General features: G+C 34.9%; 1 long non-coding RNA gene and 1 pseudogene across 2 annotated transcripts; both read right to left on the bottom strand.

The window, feature by feature from the left end:
• Positions 1–3,775: 3,775 nt before the first annotated feature.
• On the bottom strand, positions 3,776–6,184 carry LOC143610917 (B3 domain-containing transcription repressor VAL2-like; annotated as a pseudogene). Its single transcript, XR_013149671.1, has 8 exons — positions 6,048–6,184; positions 5,864–5,960; positions 5,616–5,790; positions 5,462–5,547; positions 4,976–5,230; positions 4,825–4,874; positions 4,671–4,741; positions 3,776–4,584 (listed from the first exon to the last, which is right to left on the bottom strand). The product of XR_013149671.1 is annotated as a B3 domain-containing transcription repressor VAL2-like (transcript).
• LOC143611920 (uncharacterized) lies at positions 6,185–6,927 on the bottom strand. Its single transcript, XR_013149866.1, has 3 exons — positions 6,827–6,927; positions 6,443–6,725; positions 6,185–6,360 (listed from the first exon to the last, which is right to left on the bottom strand). It is a non-coding gene; the product is annotated as an uncharacterized LOC143611920 (long non-coding RNA).
• Between the last annotated feature and the right edge of the window lie 328 nt (positions 6,928–7,255).

Genomic DNA, 7,255 nt, shown 5'->3' on the forward strand with positions numbered 1-7,255 from the left:
TACACACATATTCATACATATCATTCCTTTTGTATATTAATCCAATATTTTTTTCTTTAATCTAATATATATCATTACAGACCTTCCTTACAGACCCCACGAAAGGGAGATCCACTCTACGACCGGCAGATTTGCTCGTCTTTGGTTGGGCCGGGGGAAAACACGCTTGTGTTGACCTCACAGGGGTATCTCCCTTAGCTGGTTTGAGGGATAATGGGTTTGTAGCTGGGCAAGCAATGAAAATGGCTGAAACGAAGAAGGTGGAGAAATATGCTAAAGCCTGCCAAGAGAACCAACATGTTTTTGTCCCTCTGGCTTTTGATACATTTGGCTCATTGGCACCGGAAGCTATCCGTTTTCTAACCAAGGTCCAACAGGTTGTGCATAGCAATGTGTCGACTCCAAAGGGGCAGGGGTATGTCTTTAGCAGGTTAGGGTTTGCAATTCAGAAAGGGGTGGCGGCGCAGCTTGTTGCCCGCCTACCTGCTATATTGATGTAATATCTATGTTTCTACATATTGGAACCTAATTTTTGACACATATATATCATTCTTTTTCAACATATTTTTTTAACCAGATTATAAGATGATATATAAATGTATTTGAATTGAAAAATGTGACAATTTAATAAATTGGAAAGGGAAAACCAAGTGCATTAAATGAAGAGTACGTTTGCATTCAATTTTTAATTTTTTTTTCAATGCGAATTAATTCAACATGACTAGATGAGTTGTCAAATCTTGATTGGGTATAAACATGACACTAATCTATGTGGATCAACAACTGAGGAAGAAGGGACGGCTAGGAGATCTGCACGTGTCCCAATAATCTTCTCCATTGCTCAAGAGGAAAGATGTGAGGACAACAGAAATGAAAAATGAACTTATTATCAAACTTTTTTTATCTTTATTTATTTATGCAGTAATGGATGATCCGACCCGATTGTCCAAGATTTCTTCATATAGGAAATGACCCTTTTGCCCCCACAAAACAACTCATGAAACAAAAGGAGAGAACAAAGTTGATTAATTACTAATGATTGATTGACTTCTTTTAATATGATGTAACTACTTTTATATAATAAAATGGTAATATAATACATTGGCACATATCCCTTGTTTTATTCTGTTTTGGACTTTTGGTTGGTTATTTGGTGGATTTTTATATATCATATATCCTGGTAGTTTTAATGTTATACTTAATGATTGACTTCTTTTAATATAATGTAACTACTTTTATATAATAAAATGGTAATATAATAATGTAACTTCTTTTATATAATACATTGGCACATATCCCTTGTTTTATTCTGTTTTGGACTTTTGGTAGGTTATTTGGTGGATTTTTATATATCATATGTCTTGTTTGGTAATTTTAATGTTATACTTAAAAAAGTAAAAACCCATAAATAAAGATGTCAAAAAGTATATTTCACACATTATATTGAATATAGGAAAAATACTTGCTTTTAAGTTTGGGCAAAATAAGGTGGCTTTCTTTTATGGTATTTACAGAATAGATATTATAAAAAGTAGAGAAAAAGCCTTGTATTCAAAAGGAGCTCTTCATTATGTATTATGTTTTTGCTAAAAGTAGTGCTACCTTTTCTTTTATTGCATCTTTTTTCACATTTATTATTAAAATTTAAAGTTTTTGTATATTCAAATTATGTGTTAAACACATAGTTGTAAATCAAAATCATATTATGTTATAGGCATGGTGGGAACATTTTTCCATGCAAATATTGTTGTTATTTGATGCAATGATTGATACTATGGTGTTTTTATCGTATACGAAATTGGATTAGTCGCTGCAAAGCATTATAGACAATGTTAACTTTATCCATTAAAATGGTAATGTATATATAAAATATGTATTTGGTTTCGACTATACCGTTGGTTTTAAATAGCATGTGATGTTTGGAGTCCTATAAGTTGAGAAACGAGACGAGGACATTCGACATTAGCCACTAGCTTTATGCACACAAGTTGTGGGATATTAAAAATACTAACAAATAAATTGTAGACAATAAACACTATAAATAATAAAGCAAATACGTACACAAAAAGCCCGTGTTCAACCAAAGAAACTTCACGTATAACCAAAAGAACTCGATCTCCATCAGTAATATGACAATGTGAAAACATATGAAAAAAACAAAAGCAGTTTATGTTACGTAAAGTCGTAAACCATAACCCAAACAAGAAACATTGATTAATAAAGAGACAATTCTAAAGTTTTGTTAAGAATTACCACCTATAGATGTTAACATAAGCACAAATTTTACTGAGTAATGAATATTATTATTGTGAAGTATATATGAGTGGGTCCATAGATATTAGTTATGGTAGTTATTCATTATTCAAAGGTGTGGCAAGAGAAGAAAGACGAAGTTGTCAAATGTTGTTGAAATGTTGACATGTGAAAATGGTCATTCCTTTGTAGACATACAACATAATTGTTGGGATGAAAAAGGGAATGCCATCCATATATCAAATAACTGCTTTACTAGTACTCCATCTTCTTGAATAATGATATTTAATTATTACTTGCACTTTAAACAATTTAATGTGTATTTTCATTACCAAATAATGATAAAATAAATGTGTATTGGTTTTTATTAATCATCACTATCATCTCTTGGTCGTTGTCTGTCTCGTCTTTTAACATATTTGTTTCCAACAGTGTATAACTAACTGAATTCTACCACCATTACTTACATGTTGTCATAAAAAAGCTTTTTTTTACAGAAAAATCACATTTTTTTTCTCAGAAATTCAACTTGAACACCAGCACCACCACCACCACCAACTGACTCATCGCCAACTAACCACCACCACTTGAGTTCCACCAACTGATTCCGACGATGGTTCTAGGGCTTCAGCGACATCAATAATTCAGGGCTTTTACTAGAAAAAAAGTTCCTAAATGTTCGATCTAAGGTTACAAAGTTGGCTGGGACAAAAATGCTGCGTTTTTCGAAAAATCCTGAGTTGTCAGGCCAAAAACGTTGACAACCTGCAACTAACAGCGTTAGAACTCTGTTAGTTCGGACCGTCGGGAAGAAATATGATAAAAGGTGACAATCTGCACTTGAGCTCCACCAACCGATTCCGACGATGGTTCTAAGGCTCCGGCGACATCAATAATTCGGGGCTTTTACTAGAAAAAAAGTTCCTGAATGTTCGATCTAAGGTTACAAAGTTGACTGGGACAAAAATGCTGAGTTTTCTGAAAAATGTGAGTTTTCCTGCCAAAAACGCTAACAACCTGCAATTAACATCGTTAGAATTATGTTAGTTATGGACCGTTGGGAAGAAATATGATAAAAGGTGGGATCGTTACCAGCAAATTTGTTAGTTGAGACCGGAAACGACCAAAGATGACTGTTAAGATTAATAAAATATTAAAAACCAATACACCTAAAATAAAAAGATAACATATAAATGACAAATTGTCAGTACCCTATCTTTGCAATAGCTGTCCAAGTTCAAAATATTGATCTCAACTTGGAATGACTTTATAAAGTAAATAAGTTGAATTATTGCATCTTGTAAAATAAAATATTTCAATTTAGCAATGAGCTGATTAAACGAGCCGGCTCGTATAAACTTTGGTCCATGACCATGCAAACTGAAGCGATTTTTTATAACGCTTCACGCTTACAAAAAGAATACAAATATGGTGGTTAGATTGATGAATAACCTCTTCAGTTATTTCATGAACATTATGCAATATGCTACATTGATGAATAACCTCTTCAGGATTTGAAGTTAAAGATCTAATGACATTTAAAACTAAAAAAAATCTAATTACACCGAATGATTATGTACTTCGATGAATCTAGAGCATGTCATAATGCATAAGTCAGCTTCTAGGATTAAACGAAAAACTTAACGAAGCTCTAATAATATCTTTTTTCTAAAAGATGATCAGCAAGGTGAGCTCCTACTCACATAACAAAACAGCTTCAACCTAACCACCATCACCGCCACCACGAATAAGTAACTACTATCTTCCCCTGTGACAACGGCTACCATTAGCTAATAACAGAAACGGTACCTTTATAGCCTTATAGATCATGATTTATGTGATATCCATCCGTGATGCCACTGATCGACGGCTTCTGCATATTAATGTATGCATGTTTAGATTCTTGAACTACCTACATTATCCCCATGGAACCTGAAACAGGAGAAGATTCTTCTTCCCGTTCGGGTAGTATGTTCAAGTCAATAATTTGACTTTTGAAAGACAAACTGGACGATTTTTCTTTACTTGGGTCATTTTCAGAAGTTTGACCAGCCCATGATTTGTGGTCATTGGTGCTATCACCATTCGCCATCCGCGTATAGCGGATGATGTCAGCATACAGCAGTTGAGTTGGATTCTGCATCATTGGGGGTGGTGGAGTAGAATGCTTGCAAGTTGGTTTGTGGTTGCTGCCACTTGGCGGTTGAATGCAGACGACGCATGTGCAGCCATGTTTATGGCGTGGGTGTTTCGTTGTGGCCTTCCCGTCATGGTCTGTCATGTCAGCAAGTGCGTAAAGGCCATTCATGGCGTTGCTTGGTTCTGGATTTTCTGATTATTCAACACACGCAAATAAATTAGCAAATATTATACAAGAAATACACAATTTTTTTACAAGAAATGCACATATATTATACCGTGATTGGTCATGGGAAGCATATGCTCGAGATGGTCTGGTGTCGGTTCTACCTCTGTTGAACAATGAGATCTTCTAGGCAAATGGGATAAAATATAAATGTAAAACTCTTTATATAACAAAATAAAAAGTTATTAATATTTTAGTAAACTTACCGAGCATTGTCGGTTGAAAATTCTGTAGGACTCCCTATAATCGGTGCCTCCTGTTACATTAATCCAATATTTTATACAAGGTTATTTAGGAAGCTTGTATGCATAATCAGAAATAACACATTAAATGTGTCGAAATTGCAGTGTGTATTACCTGAAAAACCTCAAACTCAACACCATCAATCAATACAACGGTGGGAGAACTAGTAAGAGTCGGTTGTAACAATCCTTGCACTTGTTCCAAAGTGACACTGAATTTAAGGTATTTACTATCTGAACACATTTTCTTCCTTTTAGCACGATTAGAAATTTTATCAACTTCTGACCATGCGCCATCTTGAATTCTCGACTTAGTATCATTTAAAGCATCTTCACGAACGAAAACACTTGTACTTCTTGTTTCATTGCCCTGCTGTCAATGAGGAATATTAGACCATTTATTATTACACAGAACTTAATTAGATTCACTAAAAGGAAACACAGTAGATCAAACGTATCCCAAATCGACCCATAAATTCAGATGTAACCATATCAAAATTTCCACTTCTAAAAGCTAGTAACCAAAAATACTCCTATACGATGCTTGACTTTGGATTTGACCTATGTCATGCATCACTCAACCGTTCAAAAGTAGACCTACCTTGTGAGATGGAGATGGAGATGCAACTGAAGCTTTTCTACATCCCATAATAAGCTTTCCTTCAGGCTCCAGCCTACTAAATGTCACTGAAACAAAATAACAAATGAGCAACAACTCAAATACAGTAGAACATATCTGAATAAATGTGTTTTACCTGTATCGCCAGCTCGCAACTGCATTGAGTGTATACATGGAGTCATTCCTTCTAAAACATATATTCTACTATTATTATTGGGCCAGAATCTATATTGTAACACACATTGCGTTCCATTCGAATCTTGGATGGCAAGTGGACAGCCTTCAGGCTCAGAAATTGGAGGCAGGTAAGCCTGTACAACAACCATATACAAACTATATTCATAACACAGATATCAAAAATCTAGTTATATAATTGTCACTAACCTCTGCATATTTCTTTGGTACCACCAATCGACCCATCCTCCCGGCATCACTAACGCTCAACACTTTTTCAAACAAAGGGGTAATCTTGGCATTTGAACTATCACAATGTTAAGGGATTTCTGATAAATGATTTGTGTAAACAAACTATAATAATAATCAACAATAGCATAAAAAAGCACGATACCCTCCACGGTGTTGCTGGTGTTCTTGATCTTTGAATTGGAGAGAGTAGCGCGGAAGTAGCTGATGGTGGGCCCGTCGTTCGCCTCGAGCCTTAGCATTATGGGCCTGATTTTCAAGAGACTTGCCGGTTCCATTGCTATTATTAGAGCATTGTTTCTCTGCTGATGGTGGACGGAATAACTGTTGAACATGAATTCCAGACGCTCTTCCTTTTTCACTTTTTTGATCGTGTTCCATAAATGTTTCTTGCAAACTAGAAAGATTCCTTAAAGAATTATCTTTAAACCAATTGTGTTTCACATCATACTGGATTCCTGAATAAAACGCTCGGTTAAGTGAACTTATTTTGGTAACTAAAGAAAGTTCTAAACATTATCTAACAAAATAACATTTTACCAGTGGTTTGGGCTCTATCGCCAAATATTTCTGGTGCACAGACCCGCCAGCCGTCATTCACAGATCTTGCACGAGGATCATCTGTTTTACTTTGACCCAGAGAACAGGAAGTCAACTGCAATTCATGTTGACTTTTAGAAGAACAAAACGGATCGGCTGCTTGCCACCAAGGTACAGGGTCTAATCCAGTAATATATCTCCAATTTTTGGATGAAACATCTTTAATTTTTTCCGAAGGTCCATGGAGAGAGTGAGAAGCAGATGGCCAACTAGGATTCGGTGTCTAAAACGATGAATTAATATAGCAAAATATGCGTAATTTTATGTTAGATAACTGAAATCAACAAGTGTAGAATGTAGACAACATCTAAATGTGAATACTACCAAGATGTATTCTGTTTTTGCACAGTTGAGACACTCAATGCCTCCAGCATCCAACAAAACGAACATATGGAATGACACTATGCATCCGCAATGAATTTTCTAAAAAGCAAAACCGATCACTATTATAAAGGATTTGTACATAAATATGTTAATTAAGATAATTAGTTTTGAGTCTTTTGACTTTTGAAAGATTTCTAACCTTTCCACAAGATTCACAACATCTCCAGCCTGAAGCATTCGAGTGATATGTATCACAAAATTTACCATCTTTAAAAGCAGAACTACAGTCAATTAAACATAAATCAGTAATCCTAATATAACTAAAAAACTATACAATAGGAAAACAGCTAGGAACAAAGTAAATATAGAATTTATGAGGTCATCATATAAACATAAGCTGGAAGCTTCGAGCATACGTCCGAAGATCAT

This window comes from Bidens hawaiensis, unplaced genomic scaffold, assembly GCF_021521415.1.
Source record: "Bidens hawaiensis isolate Kalapana, Puna unplaced genomic scaffold, B.hawaiensis_p1.1 tig00002236_1, whole genome shotgun sequence".
NCBI lineage: Eukaryota > Viridiplantae > Streptophyta > Magnoliopsida > Asterales > Asteraceae > Bidens > Bidens hawaiensis.